Source organism: Caretta caretta, chromosome 12, assembly GCF_965140235.1.
Source record: "Caretta caretta isolate rCarCar2 chromosome 12, rCarCar1.hap1, whole genome shotgun sequence".
NCBI classification, from domain to species: Eukaryota; Metazoa; Chordata; order Testudines; family Cheloniidae; genus Caretta; species Caretta caretta.
In genome coordinates this window covers 3,679,371-3,701,941 of record NC_134217.1, presented here as the reverse complement: position 1 = coordinate 3,701,941, position 22,571 = coordinate 3,679,371, and the positions used below count along the sequence as shown (strand labels likewise).

Here is a 22,571-nt window from a genome sequence, read left to right as displayed (position 1 = left end):
GAAATGAAATGAGACACCAACATGGCTGGGATGTGCAGAGGAAACTAGGGGAATCAGGCATCTGTTCCCATTGAATTTCACCCATTCCCTTAGGGGCCTTTGAGATCCCAGTCTATGCTCTTGAATAACCTTTAATGGCCAGCTCCCAGAAAGCAAGTGTTAACCACAGTAGTGTATTCCCTCTCAGCTGCAGGCAAGATGACCCAGATTTTAAAAATAAATAAATAAATAATACTAGATTGCCAAAACAAAATATTCCAATACAAAGGTGCACGTGCTCAAGTGAATACATTAACCAGAGCTGAAATATATCCATACCCTCCATATAGCCAGCACAGTTGTTCCTCATTGTTCACAGGAGATTCAAAATAGAAACACTGCAGATGACACCATATGCAGCAGCCCATCTTTAAACACAGCGTGTCACCCTAGTGCTCTGCAGACCGCACTGAGTAGCTGTTCATTACCGGATCCAAATTAGAGTCCTAGCAGAAGTTGCCAAAGCTGTGACAGGCATGGCAATTCCCTGCACAAGCCTTACTGAATGATGTTTGCATATCGTTATGGGCCAGGGATTGTATGTAATTTCATGGGGCAGGGGGACTGCAATCCTCCAGGAGCTAAGGACAGTGGGGTTGAGGTGGCTGGGCAAATTCACTCAGGATGCAACACCTCTGGAGAGACTGCATATACTGGTTAAGAGTGGATTCTCAGAGACCAGCAAAGAAAGGACTTTTGGATAAATAGCATGAGTTTTAACTGATTCAGGGCCAGCTTTAAGATCCAGCAAACAGACCAGACCTTCTGTCCAAAGGGGGCCCCAATCTTTCCTAGGAGGGAATGGAAGGACTTGACCTATTCATCGGGGTGCTTGTTCTGAATTAAGAGCGGTCATGAACTTGCGGCCACAGAAAACGCCTTGGTGGGGTTTGAAGGACTGATCACCTGCCAGAGCCCTTGCTGGACTTGGGGTGATTTCTGGTAAGCTAATTAACATGTATGTAAATTCTTTTATTGTTGTAATATCTTTTGTCTAACGCTTTCACCTTAAAAATAAATGTGCTTGCTTAAGAAATCTGTGTGGTACCTTATACCTATGGGAAATTATGCTGTTTATAGCCTCCAAAGAGAAGGCAAAGCAGGCCTGCTGAGACAGGTTCACCTGCTGGAAAACCAGAGAGGCGCAGGGAGCTGTGCAGTCTGGAAAAGCCCCAGTTAGGATGGAGACAGACACATGTTTCAGCACCAGAGAGGTTGACAGCTGGGGATCCGGAAGCTTGAAAGTGGATGCCCTTGGTGGACACTGAGGGGGATATGTCATCGCCCAGAGCTGATGCACCACATCAAGTTGCAGTGGGGGAGGTTTAGATTGGATATTAGGAAAAACTTTTTCACTAAGAGGGTGGTGAAACACTGGAATGCGTTACCTAGGGAGGTGGTAGAATCTCCTTCCTTAGAGGTTTTTAAGGTCAGGCTTGACAAAGCCCTGGCTGGGATGATTTAACTGGGAATTGGTCCTGCTTTGAGCAGGGGGTTGGACTAGATGACCTTCTGGGGTCCCTTCCAACCCTGATATTCTATGATTCTATGATCAGCTAATTTTTAATTTATCTGTTGGAATAATGTACTGCTCACAGTCTACACAATACAACAAAAACAAACCAGCAACATAACCCTAGGAGAAACCCCAGCTGAACGCCATCGCCAGCTCCACCCCTTGAGGCAGGACTTTCCCCAACCACAGTCCATCCCCATCAGGCACTCATCTCTTCAATCGCGCAGGCAGAAATTTGGACCTAAAAGTCAGACCCTTCTTAAAGGAGGCCGCTCTCTCCCCTCATGACCACGTCTGCTGCGTTCCTCCTGCACTCTGGAACTGACAGCGTCAAGGACACAACGAGCCTGTGCTGGGAATTGGTCTAGCTATAGGACTCCCTACCACAAGAAAGGAACAAACTACGATCTGATCTTTGACTCTCAATGCAAGGCCCACCTATATATGAGCGTTGTGTGTCACCAGTGTGCGGTCTGATCTATTTAACGCAGCCTTCTTGAGATTATCCCGTTTTATGCACCAACAGGTGCGCTGTTCTTCATGCTGTCCTTGTAGTGCTTTCTGGGGCGGCCTTGATTCCGATGTCCAATTCTTCACAGAAAATTTTTCTGGGGAGTCCATGTTCAGGCATCCAAATGATGTGTCCAACCCAGCGTAGTTGGGCTTTTATCAGCATGGTCTTGATGCTTGTGGTATTTGAATTTTGGAGAACCTCCAGGTTGGTAACTTTGTCTTGCCAGAGGCTCCCCATAATGGCGCAGAGACGGCATATGGAAGAGCTCTAGCGGTTTCATATGCCATTTGTATGGTGTCCAGATCTCACAGCTGTGAGCACAGAAGCATTGTAATGTTTTATTTTGTTGAGAGGGTTCTGTTGTGGGATTTCAGGACTTGGTTTCATAGCTTTCCTAGTGACCGAGAAACTCCCTCTCCAGGTCTCAGCAAAATTTGAGGTCGAGGAGGAATGGTTCTCTCATGGCATACCGACAATCAGCTCAGCCTTATGCATGCAAACATCATCGTCAAGCATTTGCCCTCAATCTGTGTTCTGCAGAGCCACACGATCCAAATATTGGTCCAGTTTTTCCCCTTGAAATCCAAGTGACGTCGGGTCTACCAGTGCCTCCAGGGGAAGAGCATCTGAAATGCTGATCAGGAGGGAGAAGGGAAGAAGCACCTATGTGCAGTTAGGCTAAACATATCACTTTAAAGAGCAATCTGTTGCTGTAGGAAGTCCATGACAACATGGAGAAAAAGCGGAAGTCATCTCCCATTTTGGGGGTGGGGAAGCAGAGGTACCTTGGTACCTTGCCAGCTATCAAGGTCTTTCAGTGTTTAATTATGTGTTTATCCAAAACTGCACTGGATTTTTCTCAGCAACAAATCTATGCAAAAAAATTTCAATAGATCTAGAATATATCAACCAAAATTTTGAACAAAAAGAGCTGTCCCAGCTTCACCTTCTTTCTTGCAGAGGGAGAAAGATGAAGATGCCAGGTTGGGAACAAAGGCAAACTTTGAAAAATGTAGTATTACGGCTGTACGTGATCAAACAGCTGAGAAGACCTCATATTCATCTCGTGGAGCTTTTCAATGAAAAAGGTCCATATTTCAATAAATAGCAAGAGTCCACTTGTGTCTAGGAGTACTGTGCCTAAAACAGAAAGGGAAGAGCACTCTCACTTTACACACTGGTGGAACAGATGGGTACTGAACAACAGCACATTCCCATCGGAGTATATCCTAAGCTTACTGGGGTAGAGCACTGTTGGATCAATGCCTTCCCCCCATGCTCCCTTTAATTCTTGGTAGCCCTCTCTGGAGGGCTTCGTTTGGAAAGTTCCCAACGGTTAGGTTTCTCTTTCTTTGTCGACGCCTGGCCAAGGTAGCTGAATGTTACAGTCATGGAGGCATTGCAGGGCTTTTGACAGGCATTGTCTAAGCTCTGTACATGAAGGTCATTTTCACAATTAGATTTCAGAGACGTACAGATTCAGCTGGCTCTTCCACCTCCTTTGCGGTGGAGCTTCATTGCATCCTAAGCATTCCCAGCCAGAAATCAGCCACACGCCTCTCTGGGATGTCTTCAAATACTACCATAAAGTTAACTATTTGAGCTCGTCTTGCCAGCTACTTATTTCATTAGCTGCCCTGCCTCCGTAATTTTTAGTCCCCTCCCCAGGTCACCTTGCTGTGCTCTACATCAAACCCCAAACATGGAGCAGCCTATATATGTTTATTATTTGAATTTCCAGAGCACCCTAGTCACGGATCAGGCCCCACTGTGCTAGGCGCTGCACAAAAACAAACAAGAGGACAGTCCCTGCCCCAAGGGCCTTACAATCTAAGTGGACTACAAGATGGCCAAAGCTCCACAGCCAGAGAAGACATCCCATAGAACTGAAAACAACCTACTTGCCATGAGATTTCATTTACTTTCAGGTACAATCCTTCATCCTGCAGATCGAAGATCGAACACTTTCCAGCCTGGAATTACACATCAGTTTAGAAGCGCTGCAATTAAAGCAGATTGTATAGTGTTTTCACAGAGGTACGTCTGGAGGAAGACGACACTTCTCTTGAATGGTTCCCAAACCCTCTGAACATCTGTTTTGCATGACACCCCACCATGACAGAGTTCACATATTTTGTATATGGAGAGCTTCATGGATCTATAAGCTAAATGGAAAGAAGATGTGAGCTAACAAGGTTAGAGAAGGCAAAGCCATATCTCCACTCAGAACTACCCACCCACCGCCCAAGATCTCATTCATATTATGATTTCAATGCTATTCTAACTCCATGGCCTTCCCACTCACCTTCTGTCACTGCAAGGTGCTTGCACATTCTAGAGCAATAAAATCTTAGGATCAGCACTCCAGTATTTATATGAAGATGTGTAAGACACAGGTGGGAAGAGGCGTTAAGAAAACTGTGGATTAATTAAAAAGAAGTGTAAACTTCAATTAAGCTTAGACTTTGCAGATTTGTAACCTTCCAGATCGGCTGCTAACTTACTAAGCATGATGCTGAAAACAAAGAACACGAGCGCTTCGCTGCTCTTTGGTTGGAGTGTGGGTAGCTGTGTGAAGAACCATCTCCGCTCATACGTGCTGCAAACACCAATCCTAGAGCTTGGCTTCAGTGGCATTAATTAGAGCAAACAGGAACATCCAATGTTCTTGTGGACCAAAATGAACAGTGTAGGCATTTAACCTGGGTGCAGACCCTGTACTCTTCACCTCCTCTCTCCCAAAGCTTGGCAGAGAAGTCTCCCTGGGACACAGTACAATCTTAAGTCTTCTTTCAACAGTTCCTGAATGGGATCCAAGAAAAATGCCAGACCTTTCACCAGAGAGCTGAAGCATCTGCACACTCGACACAGGATGGAGTAGTGTAAGCTGGAAAAGGAAGTTGCAGCTCTGAAGAGTTCATGACCAGATGTGGTCCTTATAACCACTGTTCAGATAAGTGCTGATGGTTAGAAGGAAAGCAGGAGTGATGGGGAACACAGTTCCTCCATTGTATAAGCAACAGAATGAAGAGGTGTGGAAAGCACAGCCTCCCCTTGAAAGGACCTGAAGAACACAGAATTAGAATTGCAGGCAGAGTGCCCATTCTTGGCTCTCCAGAAAGTATCTAGAGATACCCAGCCCAGATGAGGCTCCAAGCTCACTTTCCAGATTCTCGGTACATAATGTCAAACAGCTCATTTGAACTGTAAAGCTGCAAAACTCACTGCAACAATGGCCACAAAGGCCACACCAGCTTTAAAGCGCTTCTTCCCCCCTGCTGATCTATGCATGCAAATAAAAGAAAAGGCACTGAGAATGGTATTTGCAATGGTCAGCTATTTGGGAGAAAAAATGGTTACCCACCTTTCGTAACTATTGTTCTTTGAGACGTGTTGCTCATGTCCATTCCATTCTAGGTGTGTGCACCACTGTCGGAATTTTTTGCCTTAGTGGTATCCGTAGGGCTGGCTCTGGCGCCCTCTTGAGCCCCGTGATCCTGTGCCAGCATATCAGGCGCTGCTGGCCCTGGGCCCTCTCAGTTCTTTTTGCCAGCAACTTGTCAGCAGGAAAGGAGGGCGGGTCATGGAATAGACAAACACCACATCTCAAAGAACAAGTTATGAAAAGTAGGTAACTGTTTTTCTTCGAGTGCTTGCTCATGTCGATTCCATTCTAGGCAACTCACAAGCAGTACCCCTGGAGGTGGGCTCAGAGTTCATGGTTGTGCAGCTTGCAACACTGCTCTACCGAAGCCAACATTGTCCCAGGCCAGCTGGGTGATCATGTAATGGGACATGAATGTATGGATGGATGACCAGGTAGAGGACCTACAGATATATCTTGAATCATCACCTGGGCCAAAAAGCCCGCCGATGAGGCTTGTACTCTGGTCGAAGGATCGGTTACGATTGCCTGTTCATAGCAAAACCTGATGCAGGCGGTTATCCACGATGAAATTCTCTGAGCAGAGCAGAAAGGCCCTTCATTCTGTCTGCCACCGTGACGAAGAGCTGCATCGACATATGAAACAGCTTAGTCCTTTCAATATAAAAGGCTAATGATCTCCTGACATTGAGAGAGTGCAGTCTACACTCCTCATTTGACTTATAAGGTTTCAGAAAGAAGACAGGTAAATACATGTCCTGGTTAGTATGAAGCTGCAAAACGACCTTGGGCAGAAAGGCTGGATGTGGCCGCAGTTGAACTTTGTCCTTATAGAACACTGGGTATAGAGATTCTGAGATGAGTACTCTAATTTCAGAGACACCACAGGCTGATGATATTGCCACCAGAAAGGAGACCTTCGATGAGAGCAGCAGAAGGGAACAGAAGCCAATCACTCAAAAGGGAAGACCCAGGAGCCTTGATAGCACGAGGTTCAGGTCCCAAGGTGGGACAGGGTCATGGACTTGAGGGTACAGCCTCTCCAGACCTTTTAGAAACCGGACCGTCCTGTCATGAGCAAAGACTGACCTGCCCTGTACTGGAAGGCTGAAACAGCAGCCAAGGGGACCTTAACCAACAAAAGAGGCAGGCCCTGGAGCTTGAGATGCAAAAGATACTCCAGGATTGACTGGAGTGAGGCCTGTTTGGGCCAAAGATTTTGGTCCAAGCCCAACGTGTGAACAGTTTTCACTTGGCCAGGTTGGTCACTCTAGTGGAGGGCTTTCTGCTGCCCATCAGGATCTGTTGAACACTGGCCAAGCATGCCTGCTTTTCCACATTCAACCATGCAGTAACCAAGCCATCAGGTGCAGAACTTCTAGATTCGGGTGCAGTAGTTGGCTGTGGTTCTGGGACAGCAGGTCCGACCAGAGCAGCATCAGAGCAGCCACCTAGAGGTCCAGCAGTGTGCTGAACCAGTGCGGGTGAGGCCAAGTTGGAGCTATCAGGATTACCTTTGCCTTTCTCTGCTTGATCTTCATGAGGACTCTGGATTAGAAGCACTGGTGGAAAAGTGTATAGCGGATCCCCCAACCATGGGAGCAAGGCGGCGTCGGACAGGGAGCCTCCGTCAATCCCACAAAGAGCAGATGATGTGACACTTCCTATTTTGCCTGGACACGAATAAGTCCCACAACTCTGAAGATCACACTGACCACTTCTGGATGGAGTGAGCATTCGTGGCGAGATGAGAAGGTCCTGCTGAGGTGATCTGCTAACACGTTCCTGGCCCCTAGAAGGTGCGAGGCCATGAGATGGATGGCATGCAGCACACAAAAGTCCCACAACCAGAGAGTTTCTCGGCAAAGGACTGACGAGTGGGCTACGCCTTGCTTGATAATAAATATTGTAGTGGTATTATTCGTCAGGATTTGGACCACCTTGCCCCTCAGGTGAGGCAGGAATGCCTGGAATGCCAAGCACACCACCCTGAGCTCTCTGATGTTTGTGGGGAGAGCATGATCATCTTGTGACCAACGACTCACAGGTGAGCTCCCCAACCTACGTCTGAAGCATCAGAGACCAGGGTCACTGATGGGGCCAGGACCGGGAAGGGAACTCCCTCCAACAATGAGCGGGGGGCCGACCATCACTTCAGGAGTGACCAGATGTGATCCGTACCATGACTACCCAGTTCAGATCGTGTCTATTGGGGACATAGACCAATGCCAGCCATGCTTGCAGGGGTCTGAGCTAAAGCGGTGTGTGCCCCACCACGTAAGTACAAGCTGCCATGTGGCCCAACAACTTCAGGCAAATATGGGCAGTAGTGAATGGGTGGGCCCTCACGTGAGAGATTAGGTCGGACATAGTCTGGAAACGGGCCTCCAGGAGGAAGGCTCTGGCTTGTGTAGTGTTGAGTATCGCTCCTATAAACTTTATACACTGCACAGGGGTCAGAGATGATTTCTGCTCATTTAATCGACAGACCCAGATCGTGACAGGTGGAGTGCACCAGATCGAGGATCCTTTGCACCTGGGCCTGAGACATTCCCTTGAGGAGCCAGTCATTGAGATATGGATAAACCTGAACACTCGACACCTCAGGTAAGCGGCCACTAGTGTCATACACTTTGTGAACACATTCAGGGCAGACAAGAGGCCGCAGGATAGTGCAGGGACTTGGAAATGGCGTTGGCCCACCACGAAATGGAGGGACCGTCTGTGCCCCTGGAAAATGGAAATATGGGTCCTTCAAGCCAAGAGCAGCATACCAGTCTCCGGGATCCATCGATGATGGAGGCCAGGGAGATGATGCGAAACTTCAACTTCTTGAAATATTCGTTGAGGCGGCATAGGTTCAGAATGGGTCTTAGTCCTCCTTTTGCTTTCGGGATTATGAAATATTGGGAGTAGAACGCTTTCCCCTTCAAGTATCAAGGGAACTCCTCTACTACCCCCAGCCATAGGAGGAGTTGAACCAGGAGTTGTTCGTGAGAAGGGTCCCTGAAGAGGGACAGGGAAAGGGGGTGGGAGGGAGGAGTGGTCGAGAACTGCAGGGTGTAGCCCAGGGATACTATGCTGAGTACCCAACGGTCTGAGATTATTTGAGACCATCCTGACTGTAGAGGGTGGATCCTGGAGTCTGACTGGGGCGCCGTCCTCGTGCACATCACCAAAACCCCTGTCTCGAGCCCCCTGAATGTCTAGCTGGACTGGGCAGGCGAATGGGAGGAAAAGGGGCGACTGCATTTAAACCCTGTCTCTCTCTCTCTTAAAGGCACATTGCCAAGGAGGCCCCCAGGACCTGGGTGGCAGAGGCCAAGCGAGTGCAAAGGGGCTCAAGAATCCTTCAGGCCATGCAGCCTCGCATCAGTCAGAAGAGAGCATTCCCTTCAAACAGAAGGTCCTGGATGGAGGACTGCATTTCCTGGGATAGACCCAAGGATTGCAGCCAGGAACTTTGCCTCATCACCACGGCCGAGGCAACGACTCGGGCTGCTGAGTCAGCCCCTCGCGACCATCTTGCCATCCTCCTGAATGGCTGCAAACTCCTGGCAGAGGTCTTGAGTCAGGGAGTCCTTGAACTTACTGAGGAAATCCCATACGTTAAAGTTGTATCTCCCCCACAAGGCCTGATAGTTTGACACCCGGAACTGGAGACTGGCCGTCGAATACATTTTTCTTCCAAAAAGGTCCAGTCTCTTAGCATCCTTATTTTAAGGCATGGCACTAGCCTGCCCCTACTTATCCCTCTTGTTAGCCACCGATACTACTAGCGACGCAGGGAGCAGATGGGTGCACAGACGTTCAAACCTTTTGGCAGGGACATAGTATTTCTTTTCAGCCCACTTGGATGTGGGTGGAATCGGTGAAGGGGTTTGCCAAAATGCCTTCGCAACCCTTAACACCCCTTCGTGGGCTGGCAGTGCAACCCGCCAGGCTGCCTCCATTAGAATGTCAAAGCGCGCGCACAGCGGTTTCACCACCTCCTCAACCTCCAAACCCAGGTTGGAAGCCTCCCTCCTACATAGGGCTCGGTGCGCCCTGAAGGCATCCAGATGGCTAGAGTGCCAGGGCCCCACTACAAGGACGATGTCGTCACCATGGGGGGAGGGCTTGGGGCACTTTTCCTCATTGGGAAGGGCTCCTTTGGCATCAGCACCTGTCCTGCCACCCTGCGTCAGAATCCATGCCATGTTCTGAACTTGGTACCGCCAGTTGCTTCTCACGGCAAGGGAGGAGTGGTGAGAACACGGCACTGGCATCAGTGGCAGACCCCTGTTGCCAAGCGTTCACTGCAGGTGCCGTGCTGGTCTCCGGAGCCTAAGGAGGGTGGGGCGTGGAAGCTTGTGTTTGGCTACTGACTCGAGGAATGGGGGACCGGTGCCTAACAGGTGGTGACTGGTGGTGGGGCAGCAGGGACTGGTGAAGAGTGGTTTTGCATCAGTGGTGACTGATGCACCAAAGGCCATCTGGGGGGATGGAGACCTTCACCGGGGTGTTGGTTGACAGAAGGAGGGCGGGTACTGGGAGCATGGAGACTGGTGCCCTGATGCGGGTGATCCACGCTGCATCAGCGGGGACCGCGAACGCAGTATTGGAGACCTGGGACGTTTGGCCGGGGACCAACGCCTCTGCTCCAGAGACCGATGACTGTCCACTGCCCTTTGAGGCGGACTGATGGCTAGCTTGCCCTTGGACTGGGGAGCCTTAGCTGTATCTACTGCTGGACGCAGCATAGGTGGTGCTGGAGGGGCCATAAGGTCCCTAGCCGCTTGGAAAGTCTCAGGCGTCAAAGGTACTAACAAGTGCTGAGGTCCCCTACCGCTCCCAGGAGTTGGAGGTGGATCTCTGGGCGGGCTGAGGGGTCCAGCTGGAGAGATACCACCTTGGAGCTCTGGGGTGAGCAAGAGGCCCAAACAGGGTCCTTTGCTCAACACCCCCCCATCTTTACCCTGTGCCGGGGAGCCATGCTGCTTTCTCTGGCACTTCTCGGGCACCAGTGAGGGGGAGCAGCGCCAGGAGGAATTCTGTGCCGGCAGGGTGCTCTGGACCAACACCAATGTACTAGGTGTTGAATTGCAGAGGGACAGTTCCAACACCGGGCAAAGTGCAGCCTCCATGAGGAGGGCTTGAAGACAAATGTCCTGCTCTTTTTGGGTCCTCGGCTTAAAGTTTTTGCAGATTCTGCACTTATCTTTCATGTGCAACTCCCCCAAACACTTTAGGCAACTGCTGTAGGGGTCACTAACCTGCAAACTTACTACAAGCTGAGCACGGTTTGAAGCCGGGGGACCAGGGCATGCCCTGCCCAGGGCAAAGTCCCTGCTGGGATTCTAACTCAATTAAGACCTAACAACTAATTACTAACTAACTATTGTCAACTTTATACAAAAAGAACAGTCAGTAGGTTAATAGAAACCGCTATCACACTTGCAAAGCAAGAGGAAGGCGCTCCGACCAACCGTCATGAGTAGTAAGAAGGAACTGAGAGTGCGTAGGGCCGACGGCGCCTCATATACTGACGCATGAGCGCGGGGCTCCAGAGGACGTCAGAACCGGCCCTACAGATAACTCTAAAGCAAAAAATTCCGACAACAGTGCCTGGGCATGCACATACCTAGAATGGAATCAACATGACCAACACGTCTCGAGGAAGAAGAAAAATGGTTACCTACCTTCTTGTAACTGTTGTTCTTCAAGATGTGTTGCTCATGTCCATTCCATTTTAGGTATGTGAATGCTGCATGCACAGTCATTGGAAGGCTTTTCCCCTTGCGGTACTCATCAGGTCAGCTGGGGAGCCCCTGGAATCACACGTTCATGGCAGTGTATGTAGGGCCCTGCTGACCCACCACCTTTTCAGTTCCTTCTTGCCAGATACTCCACCAGAGTGGGTTTTGGAATGGGCATGACCACCACATCTCTAAGAACACCAGTTACAAGAAGGTAGGTAACAGTTTTTTCTTTGAGTACTTGCTCATGTCGATTCCAAGCAGGTGACTCCCAAGCATCTCCTAGGAGGAGGGGTTGGAGTTCAACAGACCGCAGATTGTAGCACCGCCCTGCCAAATGTGGCATAGTCTCTGGCCTGCTGTGTAATGGCATAGTATGATGTAAAGGTGTGGATCGATGACCACGTTGCTGTCCTGCAGATGTCTTGAATGGGGACTTGTGCCAGTAATGCAGCTGTGATAAATGAGAGGGGGGACAGCTCCCTTTTGTGGACACCCAGCCAGTCAGCTACGGAATCCCTTTTGGTGGTTGTTCTCTTCTTGCTTTACCTGTAAAGGGTTAACAAGCCCACAGGTAAAAGGAAGGGAGTGGGCACCTGACCAAAAGAGCCAATGGGAGGGCTAGAACTTTTTAAAATTGGGAAAAAAGCTTTCCCTTTGTGTTCTGTGGTTGTTGTCCAGAGAGAGGGAACAGGGAAAAGTCAGGGCTATTACTATGCTGTAAAAAGCTTTTTGACAGGTATGGAAATCAGATTATACCTAGAACTACCCAAATATGTAAATAGATCAGGAAATGTCTAGCAAGACACTATTAGGTTTATTTCTTTATGGCTTGTGGACTCCTCTGTGCTAACCTCAGATGCCTTTGTTTTGCTTGTAACCTTTAAAGCTGGACCTCAAAAAGGTTATTCTTGATGTTTAAATTTTGTAAATGGGTTTTTTAAATCTGGCAAATGCCTAAATTCCAGACGCATTTTCATGGGTTTTGGTTTTAAAAAAATTTACCTTTTTCAAGAACAGGACTGGGTTTGTGCATCCTAGAGGTTTGTGCATGTTGTTTAGTTAGCTGGAGGCAACAGCTGATTTCCTTATTTTTTTTCTTCCTCCTCAGCTCTTTCCACAAAGGCGGGGGGCGGAGGGGTGTGTGTGAAAGGGCTTGAGGGTACCCCACAGGAAGGAATTCTCAAGTGTTCCTTCCTGGGTTCTCAAAAGGAGTGCGTGTGTTTGCACTTGGGTGGTGGCAGCATCTATCCATCCGAAGTCAGAGAGAAGCTGTAACCTTGGGAGTTTAATACAAGCCTGGAGTGGCCAGTATTAATTTTTAAAATCCTTGCAGGCCCCCACCTTCTGCACTCGAAGTGCCAGAGTGGGGAATCAGCCTTGACAGCTGCTGAGGATGCCTGCACACTTGTGCAGTGTGTTGTCAGCGCAGGAACAGGTATCTTTGCTAAATCATTGCACGCCCGGATACAGGATGTGTTCCAAGAAGAGATCCTTTGAGACAAAACTGGAAGCCCCTTCAGCGCAGCTCTTCATTGCAATTGTGGAGTGGATGATTTCTGAAATGGCTTTGGTCTTTCAATGTAGAAGGTTAATGCTGGTCTGGCATCCTGGGAGGGGAGCATTTGTTTCCTGTTGCTAGCATGCAGCTTAGGGGAAAAAACACACACAGGAAGACAAATGTCCTGGTTCATGTGGAATTGCGAAACTACCTTTGGGAGAAAGGCTGGCTGCGGTCGCAACTGCACCTTGTCCTTATAGAAGGCCATGTCTGGGGGCTCCAAGTTTGAGGCCTTAAGCTCAGACACCCTCCTGGCTGAAGTTATAGCCACCAAGAACGTTTCTTTCCAGGAAAAGTAGAGAACAGAACATGTTGCTAAGGGCTCGAAAAGAGGTCCCATTAGCCTAGAAAGCACCAGGTTGAGAACCCATGGGGGAACTGGCTGTCTTACTTCAGGGTACAGCCTATCTAATCCTTTGAGGAAGCGGCCCACCATGGGGTTTGCAAAAACAGAGTGACTAGCCGAACCGGGGTGGAAAGCTGAGACGGCGGCCAGGTACTCCTTTACTGATGATACTGACAGACCTTGCTGTTTCAGATGCAGCAAATAGTCCAGGATAAAGGGAATCGATGACTGTTAGGGTGGAGTGTCTTTTTGTAATGCCCAAATGGGGAATCTTTTCCACTTGGCCAGACAGGTGGCCCTAGTGGATAGTTTCCTGCTGCTAAGGAGGACCTCTCTAACAGGGTCTGAGCATGTGAGCCCTTGGAGTTTCCATGCTGAGAGATGGAAAGACTACAGATTGGGATGCTGGAGGAGGCCGTGGTCCTGGGTGACCAAGTGGGCAGGGTTATCGACGTGTCCACCGACAGGTCTAGAAGTGTGGTGAACCAATACTGGCGGGCCACACTGCTATTAAGATCATTGATGCTCACTCCCTTCTCACCTTCAGCAGGACCTCGTGTATAAGTGGGAAGAGCAGGAATGCATAAAGCAAATGGTCCTTCCAGGGGAGGAGAAAGGCGTCTGCGAGTGAGCCCAGGCTGTGATTCAGGAAGGAGCAAAGCTGGTGACACTTCCTGTTGTACTTTGTTGCAAACAAATCTATTTGGGGAAACCCCATCGTTGGAGGTGGAGGGACCACTCGTGATTGTGAAATGATCTGCTGAGATGACTGGCCAGTTTGTTCTGGGAACTTGGAAGGTACGATGCCTCTAGATGTATCAAATGGGCAATGCAGAAGTCCTACAGCTTGAGGGCTTCCTGGCACAGGGGAGAGGAGCGAGCACCACCCTGTCTGTTTATACAGAACATCACTGTCATGTTGTCGGTCAATACCGATACACATCTGCCCTCCAGATGGGCTTGGAATGTCTGTCAAGAAAGGTGGACTGCTCTTAGCTCCCTGACATTGATGTGAAAAGGAAGTTCTGCCTGAGATCAGAGGCAGAGTCCTGCGTCTTCCTAAGTGCGCCCCCCATCCCATCACTGACGCATCCATGACTAGAGACATTGAGGGTTGGGGCCTAGAGAAGGGCACTCCCGCGCACACTGCTTGAGGATTGAGCCACCACAGGAGGTAACCGGAGGAGGAAGTGTAACTGAACTTGTCTAGGTGGTCTCAGGTGGGCCTGTACACTGAGGCCAGCCAGGTGTGAAGATGTCAGAGCCAAAGTCTTTGTGTAAGCAACCATATGACCGAGCAGCTTCAAGCAACTTCGCGCTGTAGTAGTGGGGTATCACCTTAGGTGCTATATGATGGCACCCATAGTCAGAAAACGGGATTCCCAATAATTGATGAGGAGGTGTTAATACCAAGAGAGGGAAAATTGCTTTTGTAGTGAGCCAGCCACGCCCAGTCCCTATTCAAGCCCAACTTAATGGTGTGCAAATTAAGTTTGCAAATGAATTGTAGCTCTGCAGTTTCTCTATTATCGGGAGTGGACCTGACTGAACAGGCCTTGTCAGCACTGGTTCTCTACTTGTAAGGTAACTCCCTTCTCTTCATGTGCCAGTATATTTATGGCTGTATCTGTAATTTTCACTCCATGCATCTGAAGTGGGTTTTTTTTTTTACCCACAAAAGCTTATGCCCAAATAAATCAGTTAGTCTTTAAGGTGCCACCAGATTCCTCGTTGTTTTTGTGGATACAGACTAACACGGCAACCCCTCTGATACTTAAGGCCACACTGAGTTGGAGGTAGAGCCAGGAACATAACAGAGTGCTTCTGAATCCTCTGCAACCAGACCAAACCTCCCCTATCGTATTCAGCTACAGTACAGCATATCTTGTGTTTCAGCGCTTGGTCAGCTACTTGTCTCTTTCTGGAATTATAAAAATGCCTCCTGCTGCCTGGGCAATTCAAAACACCTGTGGAGCACATCGGTGCTATGAGCCAATCACTCAGGAGGGCGTATTATAAATCAAAAGAGACAAGCAATTAGGAATCTATATTAAAGTCCTTATAAATATATACTATATAGCAACCCCGAATGTGCAGGTAATCAGATCACTTGATGGACTGAGCACTCTCCATAGCTCTGGCTGGGAAGGAAATGCCCTCAAATTACTTGAGACTTTTCAAAAAGTTAAAAGGATATGGACTTTGAAAGGTTTCAGAGTAGCAGCTGTGTTAGTCTGTATCCGTAAAAAGAAAAGGAGGACTTGTGGCACCTTAGAGACTAACAAATTTATTAGAGCATAAAGCTTTCATGAGCTACAGCTCACTTCATCGGATGCATACAGTGGAAAATATAGTGGGGGAGATCTGAAAGGAGTGTCTTGTGTTTTTGAAAGCCTGCCATTGTCTCAAACACCCCTGGAAGCTCAGTCTACACATGAAGTTGCACTAGTTTAACCAAAATCAGTTTAAAACCAGTTTAGTTAAACTGGCATGGACCCTTTAAAATTGGTTTAAACCAGGGTTATTTCAATTTAGCTTCAGTTGATTCCTTACTGAATATCAATAAATATTTAAATCAACATAAGCCAGGTTTAAAATCAGCTTAAGAATGTCCACACAGGCATTTGCAGTGAGGTTTAACAAAAACAGTGTAAACACGCCTTAGTTGAACTGGTGCAGCTGAATGCATGCACCAGGCCTGACAGACCAGAGGAATAATTCTGTTTTCCAATTTACTTTATGCATTTGTCTAGTCTGTCACACTCCTTCCCTTGAGCAGTCAGCCCCTTTCCTCATTTTGTGTGGGCCATTCACAGCAGACAGAAAGTGAGGGAGACATTTACAAATCAAGGTGATTCTAAAACCATGGCAGCCACCGGTAGGAGGGGGCAGTTCCCGAAACTACGTTACCTCTTTAAAATTGGCGAGATTTGAAGTTGACTACACCTGCCAGTTTGTTAAAAGTGGAGTAGGCATGCAGAGACTGGGATGCTTTATAATGCCAAAACTGAGAGCCTGCTCTCAGACGGAGAAGAGGAGACTAGCAGGATAAGATCAGGGAGTTCCTGAGAACTCTTCCTGTTACTGGAAAAAAGGAAGAGCTGTGAACATACAAGTCTGCTTATTTATGACTGATAGAGGAACAGGGATGCAATGGTGATGGGCACAGGATAAACAGACACAGGTCAGTTATTTAGGTGCTTATGGCGCCCATTACCTTTGTATCAGACAAGATCTCTCAGGTACTTATCTGGCTCCTATGACTGCAGTATCTGAGCCCCTCCTAATCTTTAATTCATATATCCTCCCAATAGCCCAGGAGGTACTATTATCCCCATTTTAGTGATGGGGAAACTGAGGCACTGACAGGGACTGGCCCAAAGTCCCAGGAAGCCTGCAGCAGAACAGAGAACTGAATAGCTGAGCACTCTCCTTGGCTTGTCTGATCTCGGTCAAGCTGAAAACATGAATCTCCTTTTGGTCACACCTGGACAACTAGTGCAACAGCTCAAGCGGAGGGAAACTTCGTCAGGAGCACTTCACATGCACAAGGCCCAGGTCAAGCACTGCTGAAGGCACAGGAGCCAGCATCAGCAGATGTTGTTAAGCGAAACCTGATGTGGCGGCATGAGAATCTGCAAAATGTCTCTCCAGAGAGCTTCGCTAGGATGTTTTGGGTTTTAGCTTTGTAAATATGACACGGAGGAGCCTCATGTGGCAGGATAAAAATAGATCCATTAAAAAACAAATGCAACTTGCAGTTCAGCAAAACAGATGCTAAGATGTCAGCCACTCAGCTGTGCCAGGCGGCTCCTCTCCCTTCTGCGGGGGACAGGATATTAGTGAGGGAAGCTAGTGCCTATGCAAACATCTGAACTATAGCTGTACCCTTTCGTTGTCACAAGGGCACACACATTGTTGTTGCTTAACGAGCTTCCCATACAGAAAGGAGTCATGGGGAGCCCTATCCCCCTGCTCTGCCCCTCTAAAGCGATCAAGTATCCTCAGTGTACCTAATTGGCCTCAAGAACTGAAGAGTGGTTTCTGCGGTGTGTTTGAAAACCTAACGAAACTATGTTGAGACCAAACTAATTTCATTTGTGATTCCTTAGACTCAGAATACACCACTGGGTTCCCAGAGACAAAATGGCTCAGGGGACTGGCCATAGGCTGGAGTGTCTACATCAAATCCTAGCCTAGATCACTGGTGACTGCAAATTCTCACAGCACTATTTGGTAGCCTACGGGTGGTCTCAGCCTGGGTCCTCCCATCACAAAAGCCACTGCCTCTCTCGGAAGCCACAACAGACACACCAAGGAGCACGGGTGCTAACTTACCTCCTCACCCCAGACTAAGTACCTCCCCGGTCAAGGTTGAGGCATGCTGGCAGGGGGTGTTGTCAAAGTCTCTACCGGCATAGCCCTACAGTGTAGATCCAGCCTACACTGCTGAAAGCAGTTTATCCATTGGCATAGGAACACCAGCTCCCCTAATGACATTAGCTATGTTCACAGAAGCCCAGTGTAGACACATCCAGGTTGGCCCAGCTACGTTGTTTGGGGTGTGGTTTTTCAGGTCCCCTCCCACCACGAATGAGACAACTATGTAGATCCAGCTTTTCAGCACAAACCAGGCCTCAGGCTCCAGAGCTGTCCATCCAGAACCATATGGATATATAAGAAAACCAACACTGGGTAGCTGTCCCCTTAAGCACTGGTCTTTATATGCATTACTACGCTTTTGCAAACAAGCACTGGCAAGGCAGCTACTGAATCCGTGCAATAACCAGTATCCCCCTCAGCTTTCTCCTCTGCATTTCCTTCCGCAAATGCTCTGATCATCAAGACTTTAACATGTCTAACTAGTTACTCTACAGCCTCCCCGCAATATCATCAGGCCAAGCTCAGGATATTGGAGAGCCCAGCCATGGACCCGATGGGGATGCTGCAGCATCAGAAGATGAGTCTGACAGGATGAAGCAGGGTGCACGGGAGGTTTTTTTGGCTTGGACACATCTTGGAAAAGAGCAGGGAGGGCATTTTCTACAGGCTCATCTAGAGGGGTTTAGTAGTATTTTAATTCAGTGTTAAAGATCACTAATGCAGCAGTTGCCCTTTCAAAGGCAAGCCATGCAGTGAGGGTGGGGGCAGGGAATAATTGCCCAAGGCTCTGATTAAAAGTAGGTAGAGGGCTGTATCCCTGACCTGCAGAAAGGAGGCCCATGAGGATAATGCCCATCTAATCTGGGAAAGCCTTGTGAATCCACCATAGAGATTTACTCTGTTTTGGAAGATAAATCAATAAGCAACAATAGGAACACAGCAGGAATACATAGCAGATAATTTGCACGAGAAGAAAACATCTGGCACAGCTGTGGGAGGGCCAGCAGCCAAATTTGAGAAAGAGCTTCTAGCAGGGCAGTGGCTAATATTGCCTCCCCCCTATGCTTTTAGGAATAAATGGGAATGGGTTTCAGAGAAGCAGAGGGATGCAGCTTAGTACAGAAGGATAATTCATAGGATATATAATGAACCCACAGAAGGATCGAAAACAGACAAGTGAGACTTTATCAGGACATTTCAGATCTATACCTACTTTGCATCAAAACACAGTTCTATTGAAAGAAAAGAAACAGTCAAGAAATAAATATGGTGTAGCATTTACACCAACAGTCCCCAAACTTTTGAGGGTCACCCACCCTTACCCATGTCCGCAGCTCCCTGCTCACGCCCATGAGCCAGGCTGTGGCTCAGGCCAGGGGGGTGGGGAAGGGGGGGGAACGGGACATACATGGATAGGAGTAAGGGAGCCAAGGCTAGGGGCGCAGCTGGGGATGGGTCTGCGAGTGGGGCCGCGGCCAGGGGCAGAAGCAGAGTCGTGGCTGGGGCCAAGGTAGCTGGGCCACCGTGGGGGCCGGTAGCTAGGCCTGCGGCCAGATGCAGCTCTGCTCCTGGCCTTGCCCCCAGCCTCGGCCCCAGGCCGGGACCTTCCCCCAGAGGAAGCTTCATCAGTAGATCTCAAAGCATTTCACAATCTTTAATATCTCTACCCTCACAACACTCCTGTGAGGCAAGGCAGTGCTACTTCCCCATTGTACAGATGGGGAACTGAGACAGAGTCTAAGGCCTTGTCTACACTACCAAATTTTGTCGACAAAAACTGCCTTTTGTTGACAAAACAGCGAATGCGTACACACTGCAATGCGACTTCTGTTGGGAAAAATGCCATTTTGGTGACAAAGTACAACCACCCCAATGAGAGACATACGTCTTTTTCCTCTAAATTTGTGTCAACAAAGTGCCAGCATAGACACCATGCTTGACTTCATCAATTTAATTGGCCTCCAGGAAGAGTCCCACAATGCCCATTGTCACCGTTCTGGTCAGAGGTTTGAACTCCACTGCCCTGCAGCCAGGTAAACAACCATCCACCCCTCACCTGCAGAAGCCCTGGGAATTTTTGAAATTCCATTTCCCGCTGGCTCAGCAAGGAGAAGTCTCATCACATCTTCCCAGGTGACCATGGCAGGTTATCGCATCAAATACTCTCCCGCTTGTACCACTCCTGAGCTGTTGGATGGGCAGCAGGTTTAAAACAAATAAAAAGAAGTTCTTCTCACTCAGCGCACAGTCAACTGTGGAACTCCTTGCCTGAGGAGGTTGTGAAGGCTAGGACTATAACAGGGTTTAAAAGAGAACTGGATAAATTCATGGAGGTTAAGTCAATTAATGCCTATTAGCCAGGATGGGTAAGGAATGGTGTCCTAGCCTCTGTTTGTCAGAGGGTGGAGATGGATGGCAGGGGACAGATCACCGATCATTACCTGATAGGTTCACTCCCTGTGGGGCACCTGGTGTTGGCCACTGTTGATAGACAGGATACTGGGCTGGATGGACCTTTGGTCTGACCCAGTCTGGCTGTTCTTATGTTGGATCTGATCAGTATATGGGGAGCTGTGCTTGAGCTCTAAGAATTGGGATACCTACGGGCACATTTCTTGAGGCTTGTGTGAAAAAGGCTGGGATCGGGACATGCTGCAGAGCAGAGCGAAGATAAAAGAACGGAGGCAGGCCTACCATAAAGGCGAGGGAGGCAAACTGTGGGTCTGGTGCTGCACTTAAGACCTGTTGGTTCTAAAAGGAGCTAGACACTATCCTCCATGGTGACCCCACCTCCATGAGCCCCGTGGATACCTCGGCAGACCTGGAGGCAGTGGAAAGAGGACCTAACCTGGAGGATGAAGTTATTGATGAAGAGGCGGAGTTAGATGATGATGTGGAGCTCCCGGTAGGACAGGCAGCCAGGAACTGTTCTCCACTCCAGAAGCGTCTAGCCAACATCAGCAGTTGCTCTCCAGCGAGCAAGAAGCAGAAGATGAGACTCCTGGTAAGCGGTTGTAGTTTGTGTAGTGCAGAGAGGAGTTCGGGTATAGAAATGTAGAAGGCTGGCTGTGTTTCTGTGAGCTGGACATTTCCCTGTGTAGCTAATCGGTATGGCAGAACAGGGTGTTGATGCATGCTGAGATCTCACAGGAATCCTCCAGAGAGATCTCCAGGAAAGTTTCCTGGAGGTCCCCTGTAATCCTCTGCTAAAGGTTCCTTGACAAAGCAGCTTTGTTCCCTCCCCAATGTAGGAAACTTTCCTGCGCCACTTGGCAATCATTTGTGCAGGGACCAAAGCGGCACATAGGTGAGCAGCATAGCGAGCTGGGCGGAAGCCACAAGCATGGAGTAGACGTACTCTCGTTTCCCTCCTAACCCTTCGCAGTGAGAGGTCTGCTAGAATGACCCCCGCCTGTTGAAAAGCACGGGAGAATTTTAGAATTTTCCCTAGTAGCTGCACCACGACCCTTGCAGAGGGTGTTCTTTTCCCCATGTGGAGCGTGTTTCCCCCCCACACACACACCAACATTCACCATGCTGTGGGTGTTTGCGGAGATGTGTGCTTGCCAAGAGAGAAAGTGATTATTATGTTGCAAAAGATGTATTTAACTGAAATGTTTCTATGCTGTGCATGAATTTAACAATCCTGCTTCTGTGCATTGTCTCTTGTGCTTCGGCCAATGTGGCCTTCAGGAACACCCCACACACCCTGGCTGAGCGTCTCTGCCAGATAAGAAAGCGCCCAAGACGCAGCAAAGACATCATGTTCCAAGGAGGTATTGCAGTGCAGAGAAAAGGGAACGCAAGGAGTGCTGGGAAGCCAAATGGCAGGACAGAAAAGAGAATCAGGAGTTTGTTAAGGATGCTACTGATCGGAAGATTAAAGTAGATGCTGAAGTCCTTAATGCTGTAGACTAAGCAGATCCATGCTCGCCCTCCCCTGCAGCAGATTCAGAATTCTCTTCCACACCCCCCTCAAATTCCACCTGCACAGTCCTTTCCACTTTCCAGGACTTCTCGGTTTCCCCTTCACTCCACCCCCTCAGACAGCTTTCACAATGATAGCTGGACCTATACACAGCTGTGAAAGTCTGCCCTTCCCTGGTTCCTCCTTTCCCACCAAGCATCTTTGTGGGTTTGTGTGTGTGCTGTTTCTTGTGCAGTAAAAGCAAAGTTTTTGAATGGTAACTCATCTTTATTTGTTTTCTACAAATTGAGATAGCAAGCACTTCCAATACCTACACTGGCAGATTATTCATGTGCTTGCTGGAATATTAGGCCCCAGATGTCACCATTACTTCCTAGAAAAACTACATGTAATGCAATATTGCAGCACCAATCACAGAGCTATACATTACTGGTTCTTGTTTTCAAAGTGTTGCCTCAAAGCCTTCCTGATTTGAATTGCACCCCTCTGGGCCTCTCTGATAGCCCTGGTACCTAGCGGCTCAAAATCAACTGCCACGTGGTCTGCCTTAACACTCCACCCCTGAGCAAACCTTTCACCCTTTGCATAATCTCTGTGAAGCTATGTACAGCACGCGGCTATGACCAAGGGAATATTATCCTCATTAAGGTCTAAGCTGCCATAAAGGCATCGCCAGCGTGCCTTTAATCTGCCACAGATACATTCAGCTGTCATCCGGCACCTACTCAACCTGTTGTTGAACCGCTCCTTACTGCTGTCCAGGTTTCCCATGTAAGGTTTCATGAACCATGGCTGTAAGGGGTACACCGGGTCCCCCAGGATCACTTCTCTACAGAGAGGACAGCTCTTATTCTGGTGTCCTTCAGACAATTTATTCCCTTCTCGTCTTTGCTATGCCAATGAGATTGCAAGCGACATACAATGGGAGCGACAAATGGGACGTCATGTGCCCCACGCAGCGCAGGTCCTTAAAAACGCAGCTCCAAATTCATTACATTTTGAGACGCTGAAAGAGCACAGCTAGCCTTATGTCATGGGAGAACAAAGCATCTAAATAAAAGTCAATCTGGGAATGAACTCAGGAAAAGGGATGCTGCTTTCCTGATTGCAACCAATGAATGGTTGGAGGAAGCCAATCTCAATGGCAGGGAAACAACTGCA

The 22,571-nt window shown here is 48.6% G+C and overlaps 1 protein-coding gene and 1 long non-coding RNA gene across 10 annotated transcripts in view; one reads left to right on the top strand and one right to left on the bottom strand.

Moving 5' to 3' along the window:
- The window catches only part of VAC14 (VAC14 component of PIKFYVE complex), a 202,426-nt gene that overhangs the window by 96,079 nt on the left and 83,776 nt on the right, over positions 1-22,571 (bottom strand). The gene's annotated exons all lie outside the window — the stretch shown is intronic.
- LOC125620754 (uncharacterized) lies at positions 415-9,298 on the top strand. The gene is made up of 3 exons (XR_007352312.2): positions 415-981; positions 7,943-8,061; positions 8,735-9,298. It is a non-coding gene; the product is annotated as an uncharacterized LOC125620754 (long non-coding RNA).